Genomic DNA, 17,792 nt, shown 5'->3' with positions numbered 1-17,792 from the left:
ACTAGATGTCCCAAGGATCGTTGTCGGGTTTAGTAATATAAACAGACTATCCATTTCAAAGGCAAGGCTGGGGAAGACCCCGGCCCACTCACTGTCTGACAGCTTTGTGTCAGGGTGTGATCCAAAGAAGGAAGCATTAGTTCAGGGAAGTGTGGAAGTAGTTGGAAGTAAGGTGGCCATAGGCCTGAGGAAGGCCTCGCTGGCTTCTCCTGAGAGCCAGGCTGGAAGGTGTGGCCCCGGGGTATATAGTAGTGGAAGAACCTTCAAAAGAGAAGGTGGCTGGTGCCTTAGGATTCTCCTTGTTCTACTGCCTGTATTCATCAAGCTCACAGCTGCCAAGTGTTGCACAGCTTCAGCAGTATTTTTCCCAGCACATTTGAGGTGTGTCTTACAGGACAAAGTCAAAATCAAAATCAAACAATAGCAACAACACAAAAGCAGTTTTCATTCTGAGACTCAGAAAGTTTGTATTACTCCACTGAAGAGCTCTAGCAGATTCTTCTGATCTTTTGATAAAGTTTAAATATTCATAGATAAATGCTGAATTATCTGAGTCTAAACAGAAACTGAAAATTGAAGAGTAATCATTTAAAAGTATTTTTTAAATGGGGTACACTAAATCTCTACTGAACGTATAGTCCAAGGGATAAGAGAATATTTTTCTAGTGGACTAAAAAATAAACAACCTAGAAGTAACCTTAGAATTTACTTAACCTAATCCCCTTATTTTATTTTTTAGTGATCTCTACATCCAACATGGGGCTCAAACTACCACCCTGAGATCACATGCCCCACCAATAGCCAGGTGCTCCTAAATCTTCCTATTTTAAAAAAAGCATTTTTTTAATATTTATTTTTATTTTTGAGAGAGAGAGAGAGAGACAGAGCACCAGTGGAGGAAGGGCAGAGAGAGAGAGAGAATCTGAAACAGACTCCAGGCTCTGAGCTGCCAGCACAGAGCCCAACACAGGGCTCGAACTCGGGAACAGAGAGATCATGACCTAGGCCGAAGTTGGACACTCAACTGACTGAGCCACCCAGGCAGCCCAAAAGCATTTTTAAATAAAGGGGTTAGTGTAACTGGCTAGCTGAGTTGGTGGAGCATGTGACTCTTGATCTAGGGGTGGTGAATTTGAGTCCCACATTTGGTGTAGACATTACTTACAAATAAAATCTTAAAAAAATAAAAATAAAATAGGAAGATTTAGCCTGAACTATTTCTGCAAAAGTATATTAGTATTGTTTGCTAAAACCCTAAACCATACTCTTCATAACTTAAAAGTAGAGGAAGCTCTTATTTTAAAGCCAAAATATAGCCTATTTAAAATTGAATTTGTATCACTGGAAAATTGAATTTCATTATTCCAACCAACCAGAGTAGTGTTTATAAAATTTCAAGAAAAGAAATCATCTCTAATTCATGAGCTTAATCTGATTATTCAAAAATATTTTTGCACAGTATAACATCTGTCACTGTTTACATTATCTTATTAGAATGAAAAAATGTGTCTCAGGTATTTTGAAAACATGTATATGCAAATATATATGACTATTTTATGTAACATTTAAAAATGAAAGTTAAATACCTTTTCTAGGTCCACAAGAGAAATTTTAAAGATGGATTCAATAATTTCATCTTTACCAGCCTCTTTTGATTATTCATAAACTGGAAAACAAAGATGACTCCTGCCTGTATAATTCTTAAATGCATTCTCAGTGTAATTCAAAGGCGAGAAGACATAAACTTGGGAGAGGTATCTCATGTACAAGATCCGAGAATAAATATTTGGATATCCTCACAGAATAAACTAATTGATGAAAGTAATAGAGTGAAATTAAGCAGGGATTGACATAAAAACCTTACGTTTGAATTAAAAAAAAGTTACATCACTTGGAATTCTTAGCTTAGAAAAGAGGAGACTTAGGGAGGAAGAAATAGCTATTTTCAAATAATTTAACACGTATTCAGAGAAAGAGGAATTGGCCTTGTTCCAAAAGTTAGAGTAGACCAGTGGGAGGTAGACATGGGGCTATAATGAGAAATAATTTCTTTCAATTGCAACTGAAGGCTGAGTAATGGCTGCCTCAAAATATTTTTGAGTAAGTAAACTGCATATGGGCCTAAGGCCTATTGCAAACATATCACTAAAATATAACAAACGAAAATCAAAGTATATAGTTAATCTTATAAAAGTATAGCAAGAAACTGGTCAAGCATTTATAATCCTTTCTAACGTTTTAAGCGTTTAATACTGAAAAAAATTGACTTCTGTTTATCCACACTGCTTTGAACTTTAGGCTGTGTGGATTCTAAAATAAAAGCCTACATACAGGGAGTGCCTGTGGGACCGCAAGAGATTATTTGTTTCACAACAAAGCCATATTCAGTTTTATGAATCCAAGAAACCCATCTATGAAACCACTCAACTCAGAGCAGCACATGACATAGTTTAAAATATTTTGTACTAGGGATGGTATTTTTACTACTGGAAAAGCATAACCGTGGACATTATCTGTTTGAAATCGTTAAAAACAATGCTCTTCCTTGCAAACATACAGGAGGAAAAAAGTAGTACAGTCTTCCTAATACATCCATCCATCATGTATACAGGTGTACATAATTAATTAATTAAAATAAGAAAAAATTACAAAAAGTGAAGTTCTGGAATCTTTCCATCTAAAGCATTCAGAGCTCAGGTCATCACCATAAATTTATATATTCAAAACAAGCAAACAGTAAGGAAATTCTGTTGTATACTCAATTATGTTATATATATATATATATATATATATATATATATATATATATATATATAAAATGATTATACATTATTTTTATACATACATAATGTTATATTCTGGTTAGTTCTTTGACATTTTGTAAAAAAAAAAAAAAAATTCTTTCCTGTTCCTTTGGTTCTTTACCCCATGATATTAGGGTGTTTCTGACTAAATTCCCATAAGCCACCACTTTAAACGAAAAACCTTAATAGCATGCGTCCATCCTACTTGAAGGGATTGTTTAAAATTACAGAGTGAGGATTTTGCAAATTCCTTAAAGTGGAATTTAAGAAAATCTTCAACATTTCATAAGTCATATCCTATTCAATGTCCTATTTTCAGCCTTTTTTCCCAGAGCAGACAAATTCCCCAGAGTTATGCTGCGTTCCAGAGCATCCTCCTTTTTATTTAATTATTTTGGAGGAAGAAAAGCTTTTTCATAGCACCCCCACAAAATCTGTTACACCAAGCACCGCGCAGTCACAGAGCATTGAGCCCAACACAATGCCTATGATTGTAACTCTCCTCAGTTTCTTGTCTTTCCATTCTTCAGGCCTGCAATTTGTACATGTTATCTCTTCCGAAGGCAGGTTTAACACTAACATACCCAGTACCCACACATCATCCTATACCCATTTCAGAGTGTTGGAGAGTTGTTTCTTCAGTACCCAACTATGGAAAACACAAGATTAAGTCTTCCCTAATCCCATATGAACTGATTCTGTCGTGACATGAACTAAGAGGGGCCATGGAGCAGATAACTGCCAACTATTTTAAGGCCAAAGCCATCCATGTTGGTAACTAACTCTCAAGACGTAATTGACTTGACTACATTCAGCGAGTGATTTCACTCAGATACCTACCCAGGTGTATCTTTGGTAAAAAACTTAAAACTGAAGGGACTGCTCAAAGTTAGTCTTTCTATGGGTATTTATGGAGAGATGTTTTTTTGTGTGTTTGCTTGTGTGGTTTTGCTGAAACATGCTTTAAAAATGTTCCCCATGTGGGGCACCTGGGTGGCTCAATAGGTTAAGCCTCTGACTTCAGCTCAGGTCATCATCTTGCGGTTCGTGAGTTCAAGCCCCGTGTCAGGCTCTGTGCTGACAGCTCAGAGCCTGGAGCCTGCTTCAGATTCTGTGTCTCCCTCTCTCTCTGCCCCTCCCCCATTTGTGTTCTCTTTACACCCCCCCCCAAAATAAATAAACATTAAAAAAAAATTTTTCCCTGGATGTGCTACCATGGCATCGTGTACCACAGCATGTTTAACTGTGCTGCCATGGTCTAGAATGTTAGGCCTTGGACCATCAATTTGTTCCACTGTTGTCTGAGTGTGATCCCCTCAGTCAACCTCTCACATCTGTCTGAAGTAAGGCAGGTCATAGTGGCTGTGCTTCACCTAAATGAAAGACCAGTTTCTCACTCACAGATTCCGTGAATCATTTTACTGACCTGGCCATGCCTGTTCACTTCCAGAAAGATCAGACCCATGTTTGGGGCCCCCCTCTAGCAAGTCTGTAGAACTTCAAGGCATGTGGACTAATCTCATGGATAGCCTCATCTTATTTATTTATTTTTTTTACTCTATGTCTTTGTTACAGTGCTGTCATGAGTATTTTATATGTCTTTGTAAATTGCCTAAAATTCTTTCTGGAGGTATAAGTCAATAAATAATTTTAAATCAATTTGTCATTATATACCAAATAGAAAGAGTTCTGACTGATCTCTCAAAGAAGCATTCCTATTCATGGGTATTCATTCATTCATTCATTAAAAATTTTTTTTTATTTATTTCAAGTTGGCTCTGTGGTACTTAAATGGGGTGTCTCTTGATCAGATGGGGGCCCCCAAATGTGGGCAATGATGCACGGGAGGTGAAAGAATTCATGTGAGGCAGAACAAAGAAGATAGAAGTTTATTGAATGTACCACAAAGGAGCAGGGGGAAGGACAGCAGAGGAGAGACTGTCTGCCATGAAGTAGTGGGAAGGGGCTGCTTTTAAGGTATGACAATGTATGGAAATCCCCCCCCCTTTTTTTTAATGTTTATTTTTGAGAAAGAGAGAGAGAGAGAGAGAGAGAGAACGAGCAGGGGAGGGACAGAGAGAGAGGGAGACGCAGAATCTGAAGCAGACTCCAGGCTCTGAGCTGTCAGCACAGAACCGCGAGATCATGACCTGGGCCAAAGTCAGACACTCAACTGACTGAGTCACCCAGGTGCTCCAGAATTTTTTGGTACCCTTTTTTTGGTACCCTTTTTTGGTAATTGTGCCTAGTTGTAAGCGGCCCATTAGTCAGTTAAGGCCTATTGATATTTTGGGGTGGGTTACCTGATGGGCCTGTCTGTATTCATCCTGATGGTCACTGTGGCCCTTTCTGCATCCCATTGCTCAAGCCTGTTTTGCCTAAAAGCAGCCTCCACAGGCTCCATGCCCAACATGGGGCTTGAACTTATGATCCCAAGATCAAGAGTTGCATGCTTTACCAACTAAGCCAGCCAGACACCCCATTAATTTAAAAAAATGTATGGATTGCTGCTTTCTGGGAGCTGACAATCTTTATGGTCCATCATGAATGATCTCCCCCTGCTACTCCTTCTGTGTTTTTTTGAGAAGTAGAATTGTCCATAGAAAAGGCAATTGGGAGAGGCTGCATTAAAAGGAAAGAAAAGAGAACCTTAGACATACAAACTTAAATTCATTTAATTTATTGATAAGTATAAACCATGTATATTTAAAAGAATATATACATTGTTTTATTAAACTAGGATTCTATTATTCTGGCTGAATTGCTAGAATTCTTAAGTTGATGGGAACTAGAGGCTAAACAGACTTGACCCACGATCTAGTAAATAAATTAAAAGTATTAAAATATCTGAAATGCACAGAGGAAAGTAGGCCATGTCCTATGTACAAATTAATCTCAAGCAATTTTCTTTTAATTGTCTGGACTTCCTTTAATTGTCAGGACTTTTAGAATATTATTTAGTTTGGTGAGTGGTTTAAGCGTTTAGATTTGCTTTTTGTTAGGAGGTGACTGAGATATTTAGTGGACAAAGGGGAAGAGTAACCAGGCATCGCTATCTTAATGGTGAAGAGTTCATCAAAATCAGACATTTTTATTATAGAAAAAGAATGCTTTTGTAAGATAATTTACTACCAAAAATATCATTGAAGAGAATGTTTTGTAACCAACCAGATCAACAGAATAACATTATTAAATATCATCTATAATATTATTTATAATATATATAATATTTCTATGCACACAAATATATCCTTAGCCTGTCCTTTCTTACATTGAAAAGTGGGTGGCAAATTAAATAAGATGATAGTTTGGTGGAGAATAAAAACTCAAGGTGAATCTCAATCTCTCCCCACCTCAGACCCTAGCTCTCTGCTTGCACCTTCCAACCTTCTTGCTAGTCACCTTGCATGAGGAGGCGTGATGGGTTTGAATTTAGAATGAGTTAAATGTTGATTCTAACCAGCTGCTTTAGGTCTTATTAAAATCTTCTAACTCTTCTGAGTAGCTGGCATCTGGACCTCATTGGGCAGACATAGCAGAGCCCAGACTAGAATTTTACTAATCTAGGAGGTTTGATTGCTTTCTGTTATTATAACGGATTATTCTTCTGAAGAAAGCAAATCTTGATTTCGCACATTACTGTTTGTTGACAGATCTTAGCTCTGGTTTTCTATGATTTCTCCGATCCAATTACGTTAGGTCTTCCCTTCATTTCTTGCTTAAAATCGAAAGCCTTAAATCATTGTGTAAATTAACGTTGTGCAATTTTTTTCTATTTCACAAAATAAATTCTCTACAGTCTTACCTTGTTATCTATTACAAACCCTGTTAAAGGTAAAACAAACATCTCAACAAAGTGCTTGAAACGCAATGCTTCGTCTCCTTCATGCATTTGGTACAATCTAATTTTATTACCAACTGTATTTCACACAAAATCTCAACTGCTATTTCTTTCTCAAGAAGCTCCAGTTTTTCTTTCATCTACAGACCCAGAGTTTACTTTTGATAAAAAGGCAGTATTTTGTTGGCTCTAATTACTTTGGCTCAGCCCATTAGCTGCACTAACAATAGCCTGATTGTCAGTGAAATTAGCCTTTTATCTGTCACCCTTTCCCCTCCTCCACTTTATAGCTAAGTGCAGTGGCAGGGACAGGGTCTGCTGACTTCAAACAAATTATTTCATCTCTCTGAGCCTCAGTTTTCTCCTTTGCGAAAAAGAGCACGGTGACACACATGTTTTTTGGGTCATTGGGCAAAATGGGTCCAATTCCTCCTACGGAGTCAGCGCTCAATAAATTTGAATTTCCTTGCTCTCAGAGAAGGAGTGTGTAGAAAACTACAAACGTGTATTGGCACGCAACATATGTTTTAGGTCACTCTTCCAAACAACTCTCAAAATTTTCAAGCAAAGAAGGAAGTCCAAGTGGAAGCTTGGAAAAAAAAAAAAAAGGTTTAAATTTGTCCCCCCCTTTAAGATTAACCTCAATTTAACATTCATGTTATGATAAATTTATTCTCAAAGCTTTTTGCATTTCTCCTTTGTGGTATCCATCTCGATTGTAATTAAATGCCTTGGGCCCCGGTTGCTTTGGAACTCTGTCCTGAAGTGAGGAATTGTACCTGTCTTGGCTACCTCTTTAACCCCAGGTGTCATATTGTAGGTGATCTCAATAAATATTTTAGGAGCCAGTGAGGGAGCATCAGAGTCTGAGTTACTTTTAAACCAGTGCTTCTGAAAGGCTTTGGTGAATCCATTTTGAATACACTTTTTTTCTTTTTGTGAAGATTTAATGATGGAATTACCATTAATGCTTTCTCCCCATTTCAGGCTACTCAGCACTTGGCACTATCTCATTAAAAGAATCCATTTTTCATTGTTATTCCTTCTGCTCTATAAACACATGCTTTAATAGTTGGAAGAAATGAGCTAAAAGGCAAAGGCTTCTATTTGAAGAAATGCTATTGTAGAATCGTTTTATTAGAGTAAGGATTTTTTGACCTGTGAAAAATTGGCCCTTATATTGTTGTGTAGTAATGTTAGATTTTCACCTGTTACAATTCCATAAAAAATGTGCACTGATACTTCCTCAGGATGCTCAGTGTTCTTAAAACATTTTCCTGAAAGAGCAAAAACCATATTTTAGATAGACTCTATTTTGGTTTCTGTCTTATTCTAAGAATAAAATCTACATTTGCTACAACTGTACTTGACACTTTCTGTTCATTATTTAACTAAAAATTCATTGGAAAACCTATCAGTCGAAAAAAGGAAAGAACTTAATATTTCAGTAAAGCTGGGGACAGAGAATGGAAAGAATGTATAATGGGTCTCAATTCTTCAACTGCTTTTTTCCTGGAGGTGGGGGGTTGAGGAGTGGGAGGCCTTTCTCTAAGAGTTATTGTGATGGGATCTTTTGACAAAGGCAGCTCTTTTTATTGTTTTTCCGGCCCTTTACAGGCTTGGGATGAGGACCTGAGGGGATGGAACTGCACAGACTAAACACGGGAGCTAGGACTTTTTAGATTTCAAAGAAATTTCTAGAGATCTGTGAAACAGTTTGGAAAACATTCTTCTAAATCTGCCTATGAGCAGTTCCTATTTTACCCCAGTCCTTAAAGTAAGATTCTCCGTGTACTTAAGAATTACCTTGGAGTTTGTGAAGGAAACACACTCGGTAGGGGCAGGGCTGAGCTCGGGCACTGCATATTCACTAGCAGGCTTTGGGATTCTTATAAAGATGATCCATAAAGTATGCTTCGAGAAACAGTGTTTTAAGATAGAAGTGGGCACCTGGGTTTCAACTGAGCTCTCCACTATCCCTGTGTTTCCTTCCCCATTTGCAATCAGTGTCTCTGATTACCTTCCCAGACATTCTCCATCTGCTTTGCATCAGGATCAGCCTGTCCAAGGAAGGACCTTGCAAGGATGTTGTCCCCCAATCCCATCCATATCCTCACCTCTCAGTCCCATCCTGCATTTTCTTTTGAGACCCACTTGCTTCTGACGTTTTTCAGAATGGTTTTCTATCCCATTCCTTTCTGTCCACAGGCTCACCATCAGTATTTCTCCAGCCATCTTGTCCTGGATCTCTATGAACTCCAATCACTATCTAAGAGTGAAGTCACCATTGAAAACATATCCATGAAGAACAATGATAGGAAATAAGATGTTGAGATCAGAGAGGATTTAGATGTGATGTGATCGTTATCACTAAGGGGATGGATGTCATATGGAAGTTAGCTTAGACTCATTGTGAGGAGTCCTGTGAGTCTAAATGAGAACCATTGAGTAAAAGTTACACAAAAGTAGATGTGGGCTAACGATAAGGAAAAATTTCCTAATAAAGCTGTAGCCTTGCAAAGCTATAAAAATCCAGTTGCTAGGAGTGTTTAAACAGGGAATGGATAGTTTCCTGCCAGGATTTGGGAAAGAAAAATATTTTATTAGTGAGGATCAGAATTCATTCATTTGTTCATTTTTCAATAAACTTTTATGGAGCACCCACCATACGGATGACACCCCAAAAATGAGTGATATAAAGATAAGTAGACATGTTTTGTGTTTTGGAGGAGCTCAAAGTCTAGCAGAGAATCTGACAGGTGAGAGAAGACACTGCAATATAGCACGTCAGGTGCAACCACAGAAGAGTAGACACGGAATGTGTGTACACAGCTGGCAGCCACCACGGGCATGGGAGTGAGCAAGCTTCCAGAGATTCTGGCGCTCAGGCTGAGCTGTCCCAGTAGACACCAAGTAGTGTCGCAACAAGCTTCCCCTAACCCCCAAGCCCTGCCCAATCTGCAGATTTGGGAGAAAATATATGTTGTAGTTGCTTTAAGCACTATGTTTTAGGGTGCTTTGTTATGAAGTAACAGACAACTAGAAAAAAGATGAAATGAATACATTAATTAATGTATTATTGAATGTATTATTAATGTGTTAATGAATAATAATAATTAATGAATAATTAATTCTGTGGAAAGCACAGAACAGTTGCCTAGCACATAGTAATTACTCAATAAGTAGTAGCCACTGGTCATTATTTTGGTATTATCATTGTTATGAAAGCAATATTATTTAAAAGCATTATATTTTATGATCTATGTTGATTTATTCAGCTTTATCATTCCATGAACTGTCTGTTTATATTTCCTTCCTTTCCCACATGCTGTCTTCCCCTACTGTCCATGTTACTCGTGGCCACATGGAGCAGATCTATAAGGAGCTAAGAATATCACATTTGCTATAGGCTCATCCTCACCAGGACTCTGACAGGACTCTCCTTTCTGGTCTAGTCATGTTTAGGTTGTACTTTCTGACCCATTCTCTTACACAGAAGCTAGAGAGATTTTTTATTTTTTTTAATTCAAATCTGACCATATCACTCTCCTACTTAAAATCTTTGATGGCTTCCCATTGTTCTTAGGACACAGTTCCTAATAATATAATATAATTATCCTAATAATTATTATTATCCTAATAATATTTTAAATTTTATTTATTTATTTATTTATTTGTAATTTAACTTTATTTTTTATTTTTTAAAATGTACATCCAAATTAGTTAGTATATAGTGAAGCAATGATTTCAGTAGATTCCTTCATGCCCCTTACCCATTTAGCCCATCCCCCCTCCCACAACCCCTCCCAGCAACCCTCAGTTTGTTCTCCATATTTAAGAGTCTCTTTTGTTTTGTCCCCCTCCCTGTTTTTATATTATTTTTGTTTCCCTTCCTTTATGTTCATCTGTTTTGTCTCTTAAAGTCCTCATATGAGTGAAGTCGTATGATTTTTGTCTTTCTCTGACTAATTTCACTTAGCATAATACCCTCCAGTTCCATCCACATAGTTGGAAATGGCAAGATTTCATTCTTTTTGATTGCCGAGTAATACTCCATTGTATATATGTACCATATCTTCTTTATCAGTTCATCTGTCAATGGACATTTGGGCTCTTTCCATACTTTGGCTATTGTCGATAGCACTACTATAAACATTGGGGTGCATGTGCCCCTTTGAAACAGCACAACTGTATCCCTTGGATAAATGCCTAGTAGTGCAATTGCTGGGTTGTAGGGTAGTTCTGTTTTTAGTTTTTTGAGAAGCCTCCATACTGTTTTCCAGAGTGGCTGCTCCAGCTTGCATTCCCACCAGTAATGCAAAAGAAATCCTCTTTCTCCGCATCCTCGCCAACATCTGTTGTTGCCTGAGTTGTTAATGTTAGCCATTCTGACAGGTGTGAGGTGGTATCTCATTGTGGTTTTGATTTGTATTTCCCTGATGATGAGTGATGTGGAGCATTTTTTCATGTGTTGGTTGGCCATCTGGATGTCTTCTTTGGAGAAGTGTCCATTCATGTCTTTTGCCCATTTCTTCACTGGATGATTTGTTTTCTGGGTGTTGAGTTTGATAAGTTCTTTGTAGGTTTTGGATACTAACCCTTTATCTGATATGTCATTTGCAAATATCTTTTCTCATTCTGTCGGTTGCCTTTTAGTTTTGCTGATTGTTTCCTTTGCTGTGCAGAGCTTTTAATTTTGATGAGGTCCCAGTAGTTCATTTTTGCTTTTGTTTCCCTTGCCTCCAGAGATGTGTTGAGTAGAAATTGCTGTGGGCAAGACCAAAGAGGTTTTGTCTGCTTTCTCCTCGAGGGTTTTGATGGCTTCCTGTCTTACATTGAGGTCTTTCATCCACTTTGAATTTATTTTTGTGTATGGTGTAAGAAAGTGGTCCAGGTTCATTCTTCTGCATGTCACTGTCCAGTTTTCCCAGTACCACTTGCTGAAGAGACTGTCTTTATTCCATTGGCTATTCTTTCCTGCTTTGTCAAAGATTAGTTTCCCATATGTCTGTGGGCCCATTTCTGGGTTCTCTATCCTGTTCCATTGATCTGAGTGTCTGTTCTTGTGCCAGTACCATACTGCCTTGATGATTACAGCTTTGTAGTATAGCTTGAAGTCTGAGATTGTGATGCCTCCTGCTTTGGTTTTCTTTTTCAAGATTGCTTTGGCTATTCGGGGTCTTTTTTGGTTCCATACAAATTTTAGGATTATTTGTTCTAGCTCTGTGAAGAATGCTGGTGTTACTTTGATAGGGATCACATTGAATATGTAGATTGCTTTGGGTAGTATTGACATTTTAACAATATTTGTTCTTCCTATCCAGGAGCATGGAATCTTTTTCCATTTCTTTGTGTCTTCTTCAATTTCTTTCATAAGCTTTCTATAGTTTTCAGTGTGTAGATTTTTCACCTCTTTGTTTAGATTTATTGCTAGGTATTTTATGGTTTTTGGTGCAACTGTAAATGGGATCAATTCCTTGATTTCTCTTTCTGTCGCTTCATTGTTGGTGTATAGGAATGCAACCAATCTGTGCATTGATTGTATATCCTGCAACTTTGCTGAATTCATGAATCAGTTCTAGCAGTTTTTTGGTGGAATATTTTGGGTTTTCCATATAGAGTATCGTGTCATCTGCGAAGAGTGAAAGTTTAACCTCCTCCTGGCCGATTTGGATGCCTTTTATTTCTTTGTGTTGTCTGACTGCAGAGGCTAAGACTTCCATTACTATGTTGAATAACAGTAGTGAGAGTGGACATCCCTGTCTTTTTCCTGACCTTATGGGGAAATCTCTCAGTTTTTCCCTATTGAGGATGATATTAGCGTTGGGTTGCTCATATATGGCTTTTATCATCTCGAGGTATGGTCCTTCTATCCCTACTTTCTTGAGGGTTTTTATCAAGAAAGGAGCTGTATTTTGTCAAATGCTTTCTCTGCATCTATTGACAGGGTCATATGGTTCTTGTCCTTTCTTTTATTGATGTGATGAATCATGTTAATTGTTTTGCGGATATTGAACCAGCCCTGCATCCCAGGTATAAATCCCACTTGGTCATGGTGAATAATTTTTTTAATGTATTGTTGGCTCCAGTTGGCTAATATCTTGTTGAGGATTTTTGCATCCATGTTCATCAGGGAAATTGGTCCATAGTTCTTCTTTTTAGTGGGTCTCTGTCTGGTTTTGGAATCAGGGTAATGCTGGCTTCATAGAAAGAGTTTGGAAGTTTTCCTTCCATTTCTTTTTTTGGAACATTTTCAAGAGAATAGGTGTTAACTCTTCCTTAAATGTTTGGTAGAATTCCCCTGGAAAGCCATCTGGCCCTGGACTCTTGTTTTTTGGCAGATTTTTGATTACTAATTTGATTCCCTTACTGGTTATGGGTCTGTTCAAATTTTCTATTTCTTCCTGTTTCAGTTTTGGTAGTGTATATGTTTCTAGGAATTTGTCCATTTCTTCCAGATTGCCCATTTTATTGGCATATAATTGCTCATAATACTCTCTTATTATTATTTTTATTTCTGCTGTGTTGGTTGTGATTTCTCCTCTTTCATTCTTGATTTTACTTATTTGGGTCCTTTCCTTTTTCTTCTTGATCAAACTGGCTAGTGGTTTATCAATTTTGTTAATTCTTTCAGAGAACCAGCTTCTGGTTTCATTGATCTGTTCTACTGGTTGGTTTTTTGGGTTTTTTTTGTTTTTTTTTTTTTTTTTGGTTTGAGAGCATTAATTTCTGCTCTAATCTTTATTATTTCCTGTCTTCTGCTGGTTTTGGGTTTTATTTGCTGTTCTTTTTCCAGCTCCTTAAGGCGTAAGGTTAGGTTGTGTATCTGAGATCTTTCTTCCTTCTTTAGGAAGGCCTGGATTGCTATATACTTTCCTCTTATGACTGCCTTTGCTGTGTCTCAGAGGTTTTGGGTTGTGGTGCTATCATTTTCATTGACTTCCATATACTTTTTAATTTCTACTTTAACTGCTTGGTTAGTCCATTCATTCTTTAGTAAGATGTTCTTCAGTCCCCAAGTATTTGTTACCTTTCCAAATTTTTTCTTGTGGTTGATTTCGACTTTCATAGCATTGTGGTCTGAAAATATGCACAGTATATGTACTTTTTTTTAAAGAGCAGTTTTAGATTCAGCAAAATTGAGTAGTAAGTACAGAGAGTTCCCATGTAATCTTCTGCTCACACACATGATATCCTCTCCAACTATCAACATCCTGTACCAGAGTGGTACATTTGTTTATAACCTACATTGATACATCATTATCACCCAAAGTCCATAGTTTGCATTAATGTCGTTCTTGGTGTTGTACATTCTATGGTTTTTCACAAATGTATAATGACATGCATCCATCATACACTATGCCCTAGGGTAGTTTCACTGCCCTAAAAATCCCCTGCCTCCTCATCCCTTCATCCTCTCAAACCACTGGCAACTACTGATCATTTTCCTGTTTCCATGGTTTTGTCTTTTCCAGAATGTCATTGTCATTGGAAGCATACAGTATGTCAAGCTCCTAGTTTTAACTAATGCTTATCTCCTCCTGGTACTTCATAGCCACAAACTTTTGTTTTAAATATTGGGCCACTTTTCTTTTCTCTCTCTCTCTCTTTTTTTAAATTTATTTATTTTTGAGAGAGAGAGACAGAGAGATTGCAAGCAGGGGAGGGGCAGAGAGAAAGGGAGAGAGGATCCCAAGCAGGGTCCGCACTATCAATGCAGAGCCTGTTGCAGGCATTAAACTCGTGAATCATGAGATCATGACCTGAGCTGAAATCAAGAGTGGGACACTTAACTGACTGAGCCATCCAGGTGACCCAGCAAACTTATTTCAATGCTAAAGATATCGTCCCTGCCTTCAAAGAGTTCATTGTTAACTAGCATGGATTCAGAAGCATAGTAATAATAATACTAATATTATAGCCATAAATGTGATAAACACCACGTTAGAGTACTTCAGCAAGGTAAAGGAGCTGTTCTCTATCAGGGAAAGTAAAAGAGTAGGTGAATCGGGGCGACTGGGTGGCTCAGTCATTTGAGTGGTCTGACTCTTGATTTCAGCTCAGGACATGATCTCACAATTCATGATATCAAGCCCCATGTGGGACTCTGCACTGAGCATGGAGCCTGCTTGGGACTCTCTCTCTCTTTCTCTCTCTCTCCTTCTCCCTCTGCCCCTCCTTTCCTCACATGTGTGTGTGCACAAGTGCACATTCTCTCTCTCTCTCCCAAAAATAAAAGTTTAAAAAAGAATGTAAGAAGGACCAAGATTCAGAGTGTGCTCTGATGTACCAAAGGGAACAAGATACATGTATCCAGGACTCAGTGTATAGATGGGACAACCAGGATGTAGTCATTGGGACAGTACCTGCTGATTACTTGAAGAACTTCTTTAAAAAGAGAGAATGATATAATCATTACACTATTCTTTATAAATATATGTTTTCAATATATTCATTATGAGTCCCAATGTACTTATCATCCGTCTTCAACAATTATTAACTGATGGCCCATCCTCTGTACCCCCACTCTTCAACTCTCTCATCCTGACAATTCTGATATATATTTACTTGACATATATAAATTTGATACATGTTTTTAAGAATATATATACAGTTTACCCTTGAACAACATGGGTTTGAATTGCATGGGTCCACTATGTGGATTTTTTCTGATACAGTACTGTAAATGTATTTTCTTCTCCTTATGATTTTCTTAATAACATTTTCATTTTTCCAGCTTACTTTATTGTAAGAACACAGAATATAATAAACATAACATGCAAAATATGTGTTAATTAACTTTATGTTATTGGTAAGGCTTTTTTTGGTCAACAGTAGGCTATTAATAAGGACTATTTAAGGGACTCAAAACTTATACACAGAAATTTGACTGTGCTGGGGGTTGGCCCCCCTAGCTCCCCATATTCTTCAAGGGTCACCTGTAATTACTATACCATTATATAAAATTAAAAAAAAAATAAGTCAAAATAATTCTTTAATATCTTCCAGTATTCAATTGGTATAGAACCAGCCTGCTGAGCCTGCCTACTGATGGGTCATAGGTAAGGTCTTTTAGAAGAAAGGAACTAACAAAGATTTGTGCTGAAATGCACACTTGGCTTCTCACTACAGTACTGTCATGAGCATCTCCCTGAAGTAGATAAGCCCTGGGGCACAAAGTAGGACCTCAGTTACAGTCCTGCATGGTCCAAAAGTTCAAGTCCCAGAGTTTGACCTGTGGCAAGTCCAGACTCAGCAGCACTTACTTGATCCTTTCATTCAGTAACTACTAACTAAGCACCTACTCTGTGTCAGAGCCTGTTCAAGGCACTGGGCATATGAAAGGAAGCAAATCAGACATAGTCGCTAGCCTCATGGAGCTTCTCGCCTGTTGCAGTGTGCTCCCTGTGTCCTCCCTTCTTGGAGAACATTGTTCTCTCTCTCAATTTGTATCTCTTGTTAAACAATATTCTAACTTGAAGGAATTTAAAAAATTTTCCATCTAAAATAGCTAGGTCTTCTCATAATTGTTTTAATTTTTTCATGTATTCTTCTAGTGCATGTTCACATATTAAAATTGGAAGCAGCCTAAATGTCCATTAGTATGGAATCATTAAATCCATACAACCATTAAATATGAAGATTTGTTTATGTGTGCATATTATAAATACATAGTCAAAGTTTGCTTAAGCCAAGGCTTCTCAAAGTTTAGCATGCATCAGAATGAACTGGGGAGCTCTGCCTAATAATAGACAATCTGAATGCTGAGGGAAATTAGGGGAGAAGAAAAAAAGGTGGGGGAAAAATAGCTAGAAAGAAACAGTCAAAGTGTCTTTGGAATCAACTGAAATATTCAATTTTAAGTTATTTGCTCTCCCATCCTGTATTAGGACCTTTTCAGTTGTCTCTAAATATTTGGATATTGCTTTGAGCAGTAGCATTTTGGGGAATGGAGAGACCAGATGTGTCCAATATGGGATGATGTGGTGCAGAAAAGGTTCAGTACATACAGAGGGTGAGACCCAGGACAAGGATTGAGAATTCAGCAGAAGGTGGACATCAGAATCAGAAGTGACGAGGAAAAATGGAAGGTTAATGTTTCTGGGGAGAAGGAGAGATGAGGATGGTATGCAAGAGCTATTTTTATTTGAATACTATGAAAATGGGCGTTCCCAAAATTCTACAGACTTGGTGATACCATTAGCTGATATCCAGCCTGAGATTGCTATTGAGCAAAGACAACAAGGCCATGTGTGACAACACATAGGTTGCAAATAATGGGGGTAGAGTTAAGATTGTAGCAGAGGGCTGGAACAGAACATAATTAAGAGAATACACTTATTCTTAGAACAGAGTCCCCCCAAAACCTGTGATGAGTTTGAACTGCTAAATAGTTTGAGAGGACAATAATTCCCTCAATACCAGAGAGGATTTCCTAGGCAATAAACGTCTGGTTCCATACAATAAGGAATGGTATCCTTCAGTTTCAATCTGTACCTTAATGCCACATGGCGTCAATGGCTAAACAGAACACCAGTAATAATGTAAGGAGAAACACCAGGGGTAACAGCGCTCTTTATGATAATAAATTAACACAGTCTCCAAAGCCAGCAACCACTTAACATTCTGAAAAGTATTACAATGACTCAGCCTTTTGTGGAAGAAAGATGGAGTATGAGGAGTAGTCTCACACTTCTTACGGGGGTAGATACTTTCACATGGGATCCCATGGTACGCTGTGCTTAATTCAGTCAGTGCACTTACTATATTGTATTTTAATGTCTGATCATTTGTCTTTTTTTTTTTTCCTCTACTGGACGATGAGATGCTTGAAGTCAGGAAATGTGCCTTTCATTAGGCCCTTGCACATTATACACTCTCCTTAGAGGAATTGTTTTTTTAGTAAGTGCATCTAGGATTGTATGTATCTTATAGTAGCCAAAGAAAACAACAGTCCTTCTTTATAAAATGACAGGGTTGAACTGCATCATTTTGCCAAAGTCTCCAGATGTTGAGGGCATCATTTGTCTCAGATACTTGACATGTTAAAATGATTTGGAACTTCCCGAAGTTTTCCCAAGAATCCATCCACTGCTAATTCAAGCTTTTTTTTTTTTTTTTTTTTTTTTTTTTTTTTTTTTTTTTTT

Source organism: Panthera uncia (assembly GCF_023721935.1).
Source record: "Panthera uncia isolate 11264 chromosome B3 unlocalized genomic scaffold, Puncia_PCG_1.0 HiC_scaffold_1, whole genome shotgun sequence".
Lineage (NCBI taxonomy): Eukaryota > Metazoa > Chordata > Mammalia > Carnivora > Felidae > Panthera > Panthera uncia.
The sequence above is the reverse complement of the archived record's forward strand: the minus strand, read 5'-3'. Positions refer to the sequence as shown.